The sequence below is a fragment of the Hemitrygon akajei genome, chromosome 27, assembly GCF_048418815.1.
Source record: "Hemitrygon akajei chromosome 27, sHemAka1.3, whole genome shotgun sequence".
In the NCBI taxonomy this organism is placed as follows: domain Eukaryota; kingdom Metazoa; phylum Chordata; class Chondrichthyes; order Myliobatiformes; family Dasyatidae; genus Hemitrygon; species Hemitrygon akajei.
Genome location: NC_133150.1, coordinates 34549824 through 34566457, shown reverse-complemented (window position 1 = coordinate 34566457; position 16634 = coordinate 34549824). Strand labels below are relative to the sequence as shown.

Genomic DNA, 16634 nt, shown 5'->3' with positions numbered 1-16634 from the left:
AGAAGGATATGCAGTGTGTAAGACAAATTCCTTAGAAATTTGCTTGAATTGTTGCTATTTTGAAGGCAGGTAATAAAAGATTTTCCACTTATATCAGCCTATTTCAATATCAAGCAGAGCTTGATAAACAACCCTCTTTTCTGCTCCAGAGAGTTGCCTTACCTTCATATGCACATCTTTCTATTGAAGTCTTTTCCCATAAAGCTGACTTTTACTAAGACTCTTTTGTACTGAGTATCTCTGCCAAATAATTTTATGGATTACAGATCAAAGTCTAGTGAAAAGTGAAATGGCAAAAGGTGTAACTTGCTGTTAAGCACAGAATCTGGTTGGATTCTGACTCAAGTGTAAAAAATTAAGAAGTATTGACTTTATCTTCTCCTCAGTGCAGTGCTTAACCAAAGAGCTTCTGGTCTGCCAACATATTCTTATCTTGGGCTGTGTGGTAACGTAGCAGTTAGCTAACATTATTACAGAGCCACATTCCAAAGACATGCCTGTTGGTTGGTTAATTGGGCAGCACAGGTTCATTGGGCCTGTTACAGTGCTGTGTCTCTGAAGTGGCCAGAAAAATAACTAATTGTCTGAACTATTTCAGATATTCCAAGTAGCTATAAAATACAAAAAGATATATACACAAAATGGAAGGATTGCCAGCTCTGCCTTTTTTTCTTGTGTTTATACAAATATAATCTTTGTGCAGTACCTGTGTGGCACCTTTATTGTGGAAAAAATAATCTGACGTACAACATACAAATGTTTTCAAGGTACATCAGTTGTAAATACAAAAGCTCGAACTGAGAGCTGTCATTTTTACCTGAAAGGCATGTCCCTGGAGATGAGGCAAAGACCTGTTGAATGACTCTTACAAAGAATTGTCTTTGACCAAACAGGCCAAGCATCACCCTCCTCTGTTGAACAGCAAACAAAGATAAAACTGAAGTTATAAAGGAACAACTGTGGAGTTGCGGACTTTTTGATTTTTTTTCGCACCCTACGCTGTGAGTTCTGTTCGGGCATCGGAGATCAGCGCTGAGGGAATGCATGTCATTTACTCACAAGGAGCACAGGATGTAGCATAGATCCCTTGGCAGGGAATGCACTAGCAAAGAGCGTCTGAAGAGAAACACCGGCTGACACTTGGTTATGCATTCACAAGTGCCTTCCAGTCCAACTTTTCTACGCTGAAACACTATAAGGAAAATCGATCCTTATTAAACCATGGTCAAAAATAAGTTGAATATAAATTGAAATACACAGGAGTACTACTAAGCAATGGTTAACCTCATTAGAATAATTCAGTGGTGCATATTACTAGATTTTGTTCTTACTTGTTGGATTGGTGCCTGTCCATAATGACCCTTATCTCTGTATTTAATCTCTCACAGTCTCACTGGCTTGACTAAGTGAGTTGGACAGCAGCCATTCCATTATGAAGCCTGCCTCAAAAGGCCTCATCTACACTTAAAAGTTTGAATAAATGAGTTGGGCAAGTGCCAGTCCATAATAAAACTGATCTCTGTAAGCCCCATCCACTTCCTCTCATACTTTCTCACTAGCTCGAGTAAATGAGGTGAACATGCCTTTTTCTCTGCACCAATTTATTTTCCGTTTCCTCGCCTCTGAACCAAACAGGCTGAGTACATATCAGACTAAGAAACATATCTTCTAACTCTAGCACTGACTTTCAAGTGCAGAGCATACTGCTGTTAGTGATAATGAAAGGCAAAATCTGCTAAGAATGCTAGCATGTAAAAAGTGAAAAGAGATTGGCAACAAGCTCTCCACTGGGGTAACGCAATGAGTTGAGCAGCATCTGTGGCAGGGTAGGAACTGTCGATATTTCTGGGTCAAAAATCCGTGAGAGGACTGTTTGTTGCTGCAGGTTCCACTATCTGCAGTCTCTTGTGTGTGCAAGGCGTGAGGAGGTGCCCACCCTCAGATATTTCCTGCATTAAACTTCTTCACCCAATCAAAACACCTTTTTTGCTCTCCTCAATCTGTTTAGTGTTATTAACTCTTTCAAAGTAAACTTATTATCAAAGTACATATATGTCACCATATACTTGAAATTCATTTTCTTGCAGGCATTCACAGTAGAACAAGGAAATACAATAGAGTTAATGAAAAAGCAAACATAAATGAAGACTGACAAACAACCAATGTGCAAAAGAAAATAATCTCTGCATAAAAATAGGGAGACATAGAAGTCACAGAATCTTTACAGAATGGAAACAGACCCCGATGCACATTGACTCTGCATGGACCATTAAAACAAATCCTTTTCTATTCTCCCTAACTTCCCATCAGCTCCCCCCAAATTCTAACACTTGCTTATGCACCAAGGGCAATATTTGCAGCGACCAGTTAACATTCTTGGGGATGTGGGAGGAAACACATGCAGTCCCAGGGAGAATGTGCAAATTCCACAAACCGAGCCCAGAGGGTCAACAGCCCATAATCTGCTGCCTTGAGGGGCTGATAAGTTTCTTGAGGGTGGGCTGATAGGGATGGGGAAGGAGGACCAGGTTTTTCTCCATACCTCCAGTTTGGTGGCAGATACCAGAGACTATAGACCTGTGTGCAGTTGGAAGGTACCTATGATGTTCCTTCAATGGTGCAAGCATTCAATGCAAATTAGTCTGTATGTAATGTATTTAGTACTTCAGCAATATTTGAGTAACAATATAAATATATTATTTGATTTGGCATTCTTTGTTTACATATTTTATTATGGGTTATATGTAAGAAGTGCGTGAATGGCATACGTCATTACACCACCATGTCATATGTGCACACCTCCCGAAAGAAAAAGGAAAGAAAAAACTAAGTAGATCTGTTTCCTGACTCCCATGCTTTACTTTTGATCAGTTTCTAGAGTCATATAATAGTAGTGAGGAGGTAGTTTTAAAATGAACCTAAGGTGACAAACTACTTGTTGAAGCACAGCACGTCATTCTTTGGAGGGGTTGGGGGGGGGGGGGGGGGAAGGAGAGACAGTCGAGTTAAAAAAAGTCAGAAAATAGATGAAATTCATAGAATTATAAACAGTGAGTACTGGTTGATAATAATAAATAGAAAAAACGACAGGAATGGCTGGCTATCTTGGAAAGATAGGTGTGTTCGATTGCACAATAGATAACTGGATGATATATACTGATATGTATGAATTGAACAGTACTTTGAAGCAAATGAAATAGCCAATAAAAACCGAGAGCCATTGATACTTAGTGCATTGGGTGGGAAAACATACAGTTTGCTTGTTAAGTTTAACTGCTCCAAACAAATCAGCCAAAATGAGCTTTGCTGATATCATGAATGTAATGTAGGAACATTTAGAACTGAAACAATTGTTGATTGCAGAACAATTTAGGTTTCATATGTGGAATCAAAAGGTATGGTAGTCTATTTTACACCTTAGCTTATGTGGCTGAATTGAAGAAATTACCTGAGCATTGTCAGTTCAGTGATTGGCTTAATGATGGAATGGGAGATGGTTTAATTTGTGAACTCAGATATGGCTCATAACTGAAGCACAACTCACATTTAAAAGAGCAGTTGAAATTGCTGTATCAATGGAAACAAAAGCCAGAGACACAACTGAGTTGCAGTCAGGAATGAAAACGAGCACAAACAAAATTGCATATAAACAGAAACCTCCTTGGCTTACCAATGTGGCAGCAGTACACGTGCACCGGCCCAATGCTGATTTAAAGGCAAAACTTGCAGAAAATGCAAAATAGTAGGACACATACAAAGAGCATGTCAGGTAGACAAAAGTAAACGGACTACACAAGGAAGAGAAAAAGAAAAAAAAAGTCAAGTTGCAGTTTCAAAAGCGCACTAATCTGCATGCTATTGATAAAAAATTCTGATAATGGTGAGACTGGCACAGGACTGGGTAGCCTTGAGTTTTGTAATGAAAAATCTAACAATAAACAAGCAATCTGGCTTACTCCAGAAGTGAACAGCAATTTAATTAAAATGGAATTGGACGCTGGCTTGGCTGTTTCAGTCATTCCACAAAATGAGTTTGCACGGCATTTCAAAGATACAGAACTGAAGCCTGCAGATATCCAACTAAGAACCTATACTGGATAAATTATAACTCCTGTGGGAATTACATTTGTAACAGTGAAATGCAACAATCAACAAGCCACATTGGGCTTGTATGCGTTAAAACCAAGAGGGTCAGAATTATGGAGCCGTGATTGGATGAGACAACTAGAACTTGATTGGAGATCCATCCTCTATTTGCATGCCACATCCCCTGCAATAGAATCAACTGAAGATGACTTATGAGAAAGGTACTGGATAATGCCACAGCAGTGTTCAAGGATGGCATTGGAAAACTCAAACATATCAAGGGTAAAATAGTATTAAATGAAAATACCACATCCAAATTTTGCAAAGCTGGTGGGGTTCCTTATCCCAAAGCCAGTGAGCTAGATCACATGGAAGCTGAAGGAATTCTTCTCCAGATTGAATGGGCCCCATGAGCACACCAGTGGTCCCAGTCGCCAAGAAAGATGGGGTTTTCAGTATCAGTGGTGATTTTTAAAGTCACCACCAACCCAGTACTGAGCGTAGATCAATACCCTTTGCCCAGGATAGAGGATATCTTTGCAAACTTTGATGGAGGAGGTGGAGCGAAGTTAAGATGGCGCTAAACGGCGACTCCTTTGCTTGCATCTTTGGAAACATCGCTATTTCCATCTTTAGTATCTTTACTTTTCCCTTTCAAGGTTCTTTTGGAAACCCTGACCTGGAGTTACACGCTGACCGGTTCTTTGTGAGAATGGGACCCATTCTTGGGGTTTCAGGACTGGCCGTTGTTCGGCATGCCAAGGGTTTGGCCTAAGAGTCTGGCTCGAATTTGGAAGCCTAAGCTCTCGGGGCTCTGGAGACAGGTGGATTGAGGGTCAATGTCAGGACAGGAGACCCATGTGTCCTTGGGGGAGTCAGGATATTTGCTGTGCCCAAAGACCCAGGATCTTTGCGATTGTCGGGCACGAAGCTCGAAAAAAGGTGATGTAACGGACTTTTAACATCGTAAACCAGCGAGTTGTTTGTTATGTCTCCCCACTTGCTCGGAAAATGGAGACAGCTTTTTCTCCCTTATTAGGGAGAGAGAGAGAACCTGCGATATGTCGAATACTGGGTGAAATGCAAAGTCTTTGGGGTAACTGCAAGTCTTTGTCTTTGCAATTGCTTTGCTCATGCTTGAGTGCTCGGTGATGATGCTGATGCATATTGTTTTTTGCCGGTGGGAGGAGGGGGGATCGTTGCTCGCTGCCGCTTATGCGCGGGTGTGAGGGGAGCTGGGGGATACTTTGGGGTTCTTATATTTATCTGTCGTACATTCTTTGGGCACTTCTCTGTTTTCGTGAATGTTTGCAAAGAAAAAGCATTTCAGGATGTATATTGTATACATTTCTCAGACATTAAATTGGACCTTTGAACCTTTGAATCCTTTCTGGAGGGAAACACTTCAGCAAAGACTTAGCTGAGACCTACCTAGAGATGGGGACAGAAGAAGAGTCCAAGGTGTTTCTCACCATAAACACTCAATGGGATTTTTCACTATAACAGGCTTATTTTTGGAGTAGCATCTGCACCTGAACTCTGCATCTGGCAGAGAGCTATGGACCAGGTTCTGTGAGGGTGCCTAGATATGCAGTGTTACCTGGATGACATCATTGTAAATGGTGAAGATGAAGAAACATCTCCAAAATCTCAAGACACTATTAAAAGATTAGAAGATTATAGGCTCAGAGCATGATGCAACAGCAGCAACACGGAAGCAGAGATGGGCTCTGTTTCATGGAGAACACAACTACAAGATCAGATTCAAGAGGACAACTAATCATAGAAATGCTGATGGATTGTCCTAGTTACCCTTGGATAAAGAAATAACTGAAAAATTTACAAAAGTGGACACTCTTTTTGATGTATTCTCCCTAATGCAAATTGCGAGTCACCGGATTACGGCAGAGATGATCCAAAAGGAAACTAAAAAAGACCCCACACTGTCTCAGGTCTAATGACAACTCTAATTGTCTAGAGTGTACAGCAGATATTCCTGTTGCCCTTAACACAGGTTTCCAAATGTGGGGATTGAGAGTTATTGTACCATCCAAGCTAAGAGCTAAAGTGTTGGAGGAGCTACATGCCAGTCATCTAGGCGTGGTCAAAGTAAAAGTGTTGTCTCACTGTGTCTCACAATGGACCACAGTTTGTTGAGGAACAGTTTCAGTCATTTCTGAAAATGAATGGAATAAGACATATTACATCTGCACCAAACCACCCAGCTACAAATGGCTGGGTGGAAAGATTTGTCCAGAGTGTAAAGAACACATGTCAGAAGAACAAACTACACTGACACTGAATCAGAAGCTCGCCAACTTCCTCCTTGCAGCCCAGTCCACAACCAACAACTTACCTACTACGCTGTTCCTGGGTCGTCCCTTGTGCTCACGGGGATCTCCTCAAACCCAATCTCAGAAGGAGGATGTAGGACCAACAGCTGAGATGAATTGGGTGCTCTTCAAACAAGGAGATTCGATGTTTCATTCTTGAACAAGCAGTCCGGTGGGGGACTACAGAGGTGATCAAAAGTGGATACTTGGAAAGATTAAGGATAGTACTGGACCACTCTCCTACACAGTGGAGATGGTGTCAGAAGTCATCTGGAGACGACACATCGATCAGTTGAGGAGAGCAGAGTCAAATGATGGAGACGAAATTGAATTGGCAGAACCACTTCCTGCTTTCCCAGAGTCAACTCCTCCAGCCACCACAGAGGAGGCCCTAATACATGAGATTATTTCACAGTCAGACCTCTTACCTGCCAAGTAGAGTGACCACCCTCCCATCCCCCACATCAGGAAAGAGATTATTGTACAAGAGTAAGAAATTCTCCACATCTGTTTATTGAGGGTAAACACAGATAAATGGAGAAAGTCTATTGAGCATAGATTGTCCCAAAGCAACTAAGTAGAGCAATGTGAAGACAAATAGCATTAATAAGAACCCATTAAAGTTAAAATGCCCTCGGAATACTTCATACTGTTAGTTGGTAGAAAGAGAATATTTAATTACTCAGCAGTGTCATCCTGATGAGTAAAAACACAGAGAAAGAGGGGAAAAAAGGTTAAATGTCTAATGATTTTCATTTGCAATCATTGACTGCAAGATCTACTTTATTATTCATTGTTTCAGTTTAGGATTAAAGAGTCTGACCCAAGTTGACATGCCATTTCCAAAATGAAGCATCAATGTATGTAGAAGGCATGAAATGACATTATGCAGACTCTTACTGCATCCAAATAACTCGGTATCCACTCAGTTTATGGGAGCCTTCAAGGTATGAGCAGCCGGGGAATTGTGTTCTGCCATCACCTTGCACTTTAACATGGGAGTCAGGCACCAACCCATGTTTCTACTCAAATAGTATTTAAATTGGTACTCAAAAACAGAGTACTGAGGAGTTTTCCGGTAGCAGTGCCTACCCAGTCTAACTGTAACACGGGACTATCTGTGGAGTTCACCGGTCGCTTTTATCTTTTTTTCCATTTGCCATTCTGGCTCCCTTCTCTTCTCACCAGACTATCACCTCCCTCTGGTGCCCCTCCTCCTTCCCTTTCTCCCACAGTCCACTCTCCTTTCCTATCAGATACGTTCATCTTCAGCCCTTTACTTCTTCCACTTATCGCCTCCCAGCTTCTCACTTCGACACCCTCTCCCCCACCCACCCACCTTCCCTCTCTCTTGATTTCACCTATCATCTCCCAGCTTTATTCCTTCCCCTCCCCACCTTCTTATTCTGGCTTCTCCCTCCTTCTTTTCCAGTCCTAATGAAGGGCCTTGGGCTGAAATGTTGACTGTATTTGCTCTCCATAGATGCTGCCCGACCTGTTGAATTCCTCCTGCATTTTGTGTTTCTTACTCTGGATTCCAAGCATCTACAGATTCCTGTGGAGCCTCCTGTTACAGACAGAGCCAAGCGAAATAGCCCTCTTAGATCTAGAAATTACTGACTCATTTCCTGAACACCTGCAGTGCGTAAAAGTAGGAGAAACTCGTAATTGTCATGAAAAATGGTTCTGAAAGAGATTGCATTTTTTCTTGACCACTTTGATCATTATCAATTAAAGTAACAATGCTAGGAAAAATATGGTTTAACTGACAATTAACAAGCCTCCAGCCAGCTAATAATCATGGCTTCTTGATATCTGTGAGTATATGGTGTACAGAGAACAGAAATAAAATGTATAGCTAAAGAAAACTGTACGATAAAGTCCTTCAACATCAATGTCAAGGCCATCTAATATTGCTGTGCAGGGAGGGGAGGCAGAGATCTCTGTAGCTCATCACCACATGATGATAATGTGTAAAACAAGACTAGGATACTCTTTCCAAATACAAGCAGTTCAAAGCATGAGATGCCTCCATAGCTGCTCTTGCTGGTCTTTTCCACTGAGGACTAGGAAGGGGATGAGTGACTTCCTTCCCACAGGTAAGTGGCTGAGCGAGAAAAAAGAATAGATAGGGACAGAGAAAGTGCTATAAATAGAAAAAAAATGAAATGAATTACCTGATGAGACCATAGAAGGGTCGTGGGGTTAACTACTGACTCTTGGGATTTTAGCTGATAAATCATTTGAACTCATATGCTCTCCAATAACATCAGCCACCTCCTGTGATTGATTTACCAGCTTGTAATTATCTTTCTGTTAGAAAGTTTGATGACAAATCAAACAAAGAATTCAGAACTTGACACTGTGACTTTTCCAGACATCGTCATTTAAAGAAGTAGATATCACATTCCACTGAGACGGTAGGAGTTCCTCAGTGTGGCTGTTTATCCGCACAGAATCCATCTTTAACACAGAGCCATGATAATTGGGTATCTTCCTGCTGTTTCCATGACAATCCAATGTTCTGATTTACACAGCAGCAATTGGGTGCAATGTCTTTCATCACAACTTCTTATGGTTGCAATAGCATCATTTTTCATAATAACCATTCTATTCTAACATCTTAGATGGTTTACATTGCACATGGAAAGAATGCAATCTTCCTTCCAAAATGAATATTTAAAGATGATAGATTGTGCAATCATTGTCTCCTTACTATTTATGAGAGTTTGCTGGGTACAAATTGGTTTCTGCTATTGCCTCTTTTCAACTGTGACCATAGTTCCAGAAACATTCGTTTACTGAAATGTGCTAACGGTGGAGTGGGCGTATTAACTAATTAACATAAAAAAGTACATAAAATTCCTTTCCAACCTATTGCTTTTTGCAATGATGGGGGGAGTGAGGAGTGGGAAAGGTTTCCTCATTGCCAAAAACTATGTTAGAGCTTGAGATACTTCAGCAATTTCTAGGGAGTCTGGATTCATTGGGTTGTGAATGTAGACTTTTCTATCCCTTAAGGATATGGACACAAATTGTTGAATATATTCAATGCTGTTGATGGTTTTTTTGGTTGCATTTAGTATCAAGGGACATGGAAGTAATGTGAAAAAGTGGAATTAAAATACTGATTAGTTGTGCCCTTATTGAAGTTAGCTTGAAGGAGTGTACATCTATTTCTGAACCTATTTCTTATATTCTTTCAATAACAGAAAATCTAAGAATTGGCACCATATCTGAAAGTTGAATTATCTCAAAGATACCCTCATGCCCAGATTGTACCTCTAAGCTATGTAGAAAAGTATTTCTGACTTTTTAATTTGATATTTGTGGAGCCACTTGGGACCTTAGAAAGTTTATCAACTGAAAAGCTGCAAAAAGTTCTGATTTAGGATTTAAGTAGTCTCTAGGTGTGATAAGGAATGAGGCCCGGACATTTCTGATTGAGGACTGGCAATATTTAAGTAACTTGGAATTGTGTTCAGTAATAGGCCAGGAACATTAATCTGAAAGGGGAATAATAGAGGCTTGAGCTGACTGGGCTTGGGATTGGGGATCAATGACTGTGGTAGCAGAATCTCTGGACAGGCTGTAAAACTGACCATCAGTCAGGCCATGGGTGAAGAGCCATGAGTTAGAGGGTGAGCAATAGCCTGGGAGACGATTGGATATTGATCTTGTGTGATGATTGGGCATTGGACTGACGTGGAACTCAATGAGTCAGCCAGCATCTATGGAGGGAAATGGACAGATAATACATCAAGACTTCATCTGAAGTCCAGCATCTGCAGTCTCCTGTGACTCGACTGGACTAATGTCAATGTTTAGGTATTAGCCCAATATGTTGTGGATGAAGAATAATTGTTATGATATGACAAACACAAAATGCTAGAAGAGTATTAGCCCAATATGTTGTGGATGAAGAATAATTGTTATGATATGACAAACACAAAATGCTAGAAGAGTATTAGCCCAATATGTTGTGGATGAAGAATAATTGTTATGATATGACAAACACAAAATGCTAGAAGAGTATTAGCCCAATATGTGGTGGATGAAGAATAATTGTTATGATATGACAAACACAAAATGCTAGAAGAGCTCAACAGGTCAGGCAGCAAATATGGAAAGGAAAAAACAATAGACATTTTGGGCAGAGACCTTTATCGGGATTTCATGGGTCAACTGTTTATTCCTCTCCATAGATGCTGCCTGACATGCTGAGTTACTCCAACATTTTATGTTTGTTGCTCTGGATTTCCAGCAACTGCAGTACCTCTTGTATCTGAAGAATCTCTTGTGTTTTTGATATGCTGTGGATGAAAGAGCACTGGATTGGCAGGTGGCAGGTCTTCGATTGGAGGGGAAGATCAGACACTGGACAGGTTGTTATTGTCTGGTATCATAGACTTAGAAATCCTGAGTTGGAGCGGATGATCAGACAGTGTCCTGGGAATGAACGATCCATAAGGTTGGCTGTGAATTGAGCCTCCACTTGGGTTTAAGTAATCGGGAACTGCTGGCCAGAATTTTGTTGGCATTGCAGTCTTTGTTCTTTCAACATGGATTCGGGAGGAACAGTGGCTGAAAATCATTCAGCTAATTAGCACAGTGTCGCACTCCTGAAAAACCTAATTGGGGAAAAAAAGATCCTGCAAAATACATTTGACACTGATTTTATGTAAATAATATGCTGTTAGTTTAAAGAGCTCTGGTGAACCAACATGGCATGTCCTGCGTTTTTGCTTTTATAATGAATGTGCATTTCCTGTCTGCCACATTTATGAGGGCTTAGTTCCTAATAACCAAGTGCTGTACAGCCAGGTATCCAGCTCAATATACGTCGATGCCAAGCTCAAATCACTCTCACCCCTGAGACGCAGATGGCTCGCCAACAATGACTGCTTGAGTAATGGTAATCTACATGAGCAATGGCAGAACATTCAACACCATTACACCCTAGCAATGCATCATGTGCCCTCAGTTTAGTATGAAAGAAGATAGACTATTTCAATCCACTCCAATGTTCCAGAGCCTTGTTCACCGTTTGAAAATCAAAGAACTCGGGTTTGGCATGTTATCTCAATTTGCATGAACATTATTAAAAACCACTTGAGCTGCATGAATTATCTTGGGTATTGTGCACCTGGGAGTACTCATCACTAAGATTACAATGCCGTTCAGCCCTTTGTTCCTCTGCTGGTTCCTTAGCAGAGTTATCTGGTTAATCCAATGGCTCTACAATCAAACATACAGTCTTTCCCACGCTCAAGGTAGCAGCAGGAGCTGACATGACCGTAGCTGTAACTCTGCATTCCTACCTAACATGGGATCCTTTCCCTCTCTTGCTTCGTTGGAATCTATCTACCTCTGTCTCTACAGATTTTAGACTTTCCTTCCAGCTCCCTTTGAAAAGGAGTTCCAAAATCTTATAAAGAAAGTAGTTGAGGCAGGTAGAGTAACAGCATTTGGATAAATACACGAATAGAAAGGGTCCATTGGCCAGATACAGGACAATGGGACTAGATTAGGTAGGCATCTTGATTGGTACAGATGAGTTGGGCATCCTGTGTTACTCTATGACTCCTTAACCCTCAGGAGGATCTCTGTCTTAAGTTTGGCACCCCCTCCTATTTTTAAACAGTTCTGGATTCTCCCGTAAGACAAAACATCCTTTCCACATTCATCCAGTAAAGAGAGGATCTAAAATGCTTTAATCAGTCTTCGCTTATATAGTTCTTTGCAAGATGTCAGGATGTCCTGAAGTGTAGAGTCACCGGAACTACAACACAAAACAGGCCCTTCAGCCCATCTAGTCCATGCCAAACTACTAGTCTGCCCTGGTCCTATCGACCTGCACCTGGACCATAGCATTCCATACCCTTCCCATCCATGTACCTATCCAAATTTCTCTTAAGTGTTGAAATCAAGCCTGCACTCACCACTTCTGGTGGTAGCTCTTTTCACACTCTGAATACCCACTGAGTGAAGTTCTTCCTCATGTTCCTCTTAAAAAATTCAACTTTCACCCTTAACTCATGACCTCTAGTTCTAGTCTCATAGAATCAAACACTTTACACCAATGACTTATTCCTGCTAATGTGGTTCCTTTTGTAATGAAGAAATTGTCAATTAATTTGGATACAATAGGGTCTTTTAAGAAACTCTGAATAGGTACATGGAGTTTAGAAAAATAGAGGGCTATGCGCTAGGGAAATTCTAGGCCTTCTCTAGAGTAGGTTACATGGTCAGCACAACATTGTGGGCTGAAAGGCCTGTAATGTGCTGTAGATTTCTATGGTCTATGTTCTAATTAGTACATGACAAGACCCCATAAATAATTACCGGTTATTTATTTTGTGCATTAGTGAGGGGGCAGGGGGAGATGAGAGGATCTCCCTGCTCTTCACATATTACCGTCATTGGTAGTGGTATTAGCTTATTCTTGTCACATGTGGAGTGCACTGCCAACGAAGGTGGTAGATGCAGATGCAAAAAGGTCTTTTACAAGACTCTTAGGTATGTACACAGTGCTGAGAAAAATAGAGGGCTATGCGGTAAGGAAATTCAAGGCACTTTCTAGAGTAGGTTACATGGTTGGCACAACATTGTGGGCCGAAGGGCCTGTATTGGGCTGTAGATTTTCAATGTTCTATGTTCTGTATACTGAGATACAGTGAAAGGCTTGTCATGCATACTGTTCATACAGATCAAATCGTGACACAAAGCATTGAGCTAAAACAAGGTAAAATGATAACAATGCAGAATAAAGTGTAAAAGCCAGACAGAAAGTGCAGTACAAGTAAACAATAAAGTGCAGATCATAATGAGGGAGATTGTGAGGTGAAAAGGCCACCTTATTGTACAAAAGATTTGTTGAAGAGTCTGATAACAGTGGGATAGAAGCCATCCTTGAGCCTGGTGGAACATGCTTTCGGGATTTTGTATCTTCTTTCCAATGGGAGAGTGGAGAAGAGAGAATGACTGGGGTGGTGGTATAGACAGTTCAACATCCCATCTGAAAATCCACACTCCAGGTGCTACAACATTCACACTGCTTCAGTAGGAGTGACTGCCTGAAATCTCTGGGTCTTGAACCCAGAAAGAGAAATTATCTTCCTCCTCTGTAGAAGTTAACACAAGGCAACAGTTTTCAGAGAAGCCGCTTAAAACTTGTGGCAGTAGCTGTTGGGATATGGAGCAAAAAATGTACTGCTGGAGGAACTCAAAGGGTCAGACTATCAACTTTTCATGTTGAGACCCTTTATTGAGACTGACAGAGTAGAACAGAGGTAGTCTGTATAAAGAGGTGAGGGAGACGGGCGGGGAAAGTTGGCATGCGAAAGGTGGATATAGGTGAGGAAGTAAGTGATAGTAGATTCATGTGAGAAGTGACTTTTATTCCCTCTGCTCCCATCTTTCCACGATCCCTTCAATTTCATTTCTTATCACACTCTATGGTTTGCAGCCCTTGATTGTCTCTATCTATGCTCTCACAGCCTCTGTCACTATCTCCACCCTTGCCACACACCCAACTCCATCTGCCAATCATCCCTCCTTACTTTGTTCCACCTCTGACTTGTCAGCTCTCACCCATCACTTCCCCTCACCTCTTCATTCTGGCTATCTCCCCTCTACTCTTTTCATCCAGATGGAGGGTTCTGACCCAAAATGTCGACTGTCCACATACCTCCACAGATGCTGCACTGATTTCCTCCTGCAACAAAAATTTTGCTCAAATCAGTCCTGTCTTTGGATCCAATAATCTTCAGGTTTTTCATGCCCTAGCTTGGCATTAACTCAACTATTTCTTGATTTACCGCATATTTTTTCACTCCCGTTTTCATGCACAATGGGCTCCTGCACCTCTTAGCTCAATAAATCCAAAAATAACCAACTGAATGGCCAGCGCAGAGAAAAAGTATTTAATGATAGATACACAGAGTAGTCATACTTACAACCTACACAATAACTGAGGAACATTCTTTCTCACTAAGCCCATGATGAAACCTTGCTTATCTCTGCAGTTGTCCACCTGTGTCCCAAGAAATTAAAAGTGAATTAATTTTCAGAATACTACCATGAGCAAAACTCAGGAGAAAATTGGTAAAGGTAATAAAATGCTGTTCCTATTATCCTCAAAGTTTTTTTTTCTGTTAATAATTGCAAGAGATGTTAAAAATATAATGCAAAGGAAGACATCTGCACTTGCAGGCAAAATTAATCCATCTGGTTAAAAAGCAATGGGGTAGACTGTAACATTCTAGAGTAGGTTACATGGTCGGCACAACATTGTGGGCTGAAGGGTCTGTAATGTGCTGTAAGTTTCTACGTTCTATGTTCTATTCTAGCAGTGACTGTCAGTCTCCCCTTTTGCTGTGTAATGGGTGATACCTCTCTGTCCCTTGCTAAGTGAGAGAGAGAGAGAGAACCTGTTTCATGTCGAATGGCCGGGTAAACAATAGTTTTTGTTGACCGCAGATCATGTTCTCTCTTTGGGGGCTTTGCTGTTGCTTGGTGGGTGGTGGGGGGGCCCTCGCACTTTCTGCTGAAGTGGATAGGTGGGGGTGAAGGGGGAGGTTGACGCTTTGCAAGGGAGTGGGGAGCGGAGGCTTAGGGATTCTAAAGTTTTTCTGTCATTCATTCTTTTGGGTTCTGTTTTTCATGGATGTCTGCGAAGAGTAAGAATTTCAGGTTGTAATCTGTATATATGCTCTGATAATAAATGGAGCTATTTGAATTAATGCCTGTTCTCCCTTCTATAGGTTGTGGGAAGGTAATCTGCCAGCTGAATGTATCAGTGGTAGCTTTATGAGGAATAGAACAGTTTGAGGCGGTGAGTTCAGGGAATAGGTCCAGTAAGAGCTGACAACCCTGCGTGTACCTCATGCAAGAAAATTCCTGGTCACTGTTCTGACCCATCCCACACAGAAAAGAAAGGGAAAGATTGTTCTCTGTATCAAGTTCAGTCTCCCACCTGTACAATCTTATTAAAGTTTAACCGAAGGTAGCCGAGCATGTCAGACTGCAGCAAATGAAGCTCTGTCCGCTCCTGCCTCAGAGAACAGCCACTCGGCACACAGTCAGCAATTAAATCATTGCCCAACCCTCCACTTGTTGACTGAGTCAGTGCTTAACAAGTTGTGTCAGAGCAATGAGATTAATGTGGAATTAACTATTTGAGCTCCAGCTCCAAACTTCCAGATGTCTCTTCACTTGTGAGTACTATCAGTTCCCTCTTTGCTCCCCTTTTCTATGGAATGGATGAAGCCTTGCTGAGGCTTTGGGTTGTACAGTTATGGAACTGACTTGTTACTTATACCCTTTGCCCACAATTGCCGCATTTACTACACCCATAAGAGAAGGGTCAGACAGTATGACTCACCAAGCCTGCAAGCAACAGGAGTGCAGTGAGGAGCAGCAGGCTTCGCATGATGAGGAGGCCTCATGTTGTTTCCTAAGGCCTCATCCCCAAAGAACACAGGATGTCAAAGACCCTTAATTGTCTTCAGGTAGAGGTGTGGTGCACAAGCTTTTGTTTACATCTGTGGAGCTGAGTTCAAGGGGGTTGAACATCATCAGAAGTCTGCCTCAGCCCAATCACATTGATGCCATAGCCAAGAAAATGCACCAGTACCTCTACCTCAGGAAGCTGAAATAATTTGGCGTATCTCAATGACCCTCACCAATTTTTTTAAGTAGACCACAGAAAGCGTCCTATCTGGATCCTCTGCCAGAGACCGTAAGAAACTGCAGAGAATTGTAGACACATCCCAGTACATCACAGAAAACCACCTGCCCTCCACAAACTTTTTCTACACTATTTGCTGCCTCGTTAAAACAGCCAACAGAATCAATGATCCCTCTCACCTTGGACATTCTTTGTTCTTCTCCGTCCCATCAGGCAAACATATAAGCCTGAAAGCTCAAGGGTGGCTTCTATCTTAATGTACCAAAACGATTGAATGGTCTTCTACAACAATAAGGTGTATTCTTGCTCTCACAGTCAACATCGCAAAGGCCTTGCATCTTATTGTCTGCTTGCACCTCACCTTGCTTGTAACTATAACACTTTATTCTGTGTTCTGTTATTGTTTTCCCTTGTGCAGTACTTCCTCAATGCACCAATGTGATGGGACGATATGTTTGGATGGCATGCAGAACAACGTTTTATCATTGTTCCTTTGGTAAACTGCACAAATTGATCTTGTGATA

The 16634-nt window shown here is 41.5% G+C and overlaps 1 long non-coding RNA gene across 1 annotated transcript in view; it reads left to right on the top strand.

The window, feature by feature from the left end:
• The first annotated feature begins 15567 nt into the window (after positions 1–15567).
• Positions 15568–16634, top strand: part of LOC140717028 (uncharacterized) — a 32125-nt gene continuing 31058 nt past the window's right edge. The window contains exon 1 of the long non-coding RNA XR_012096420.1: positions 15568–15637. This is a non-coding gene — a long non-coding RNA (uncharacterized lncRNA). The remainder of the gene's footprint in view (positions 15638–16634) is intronic.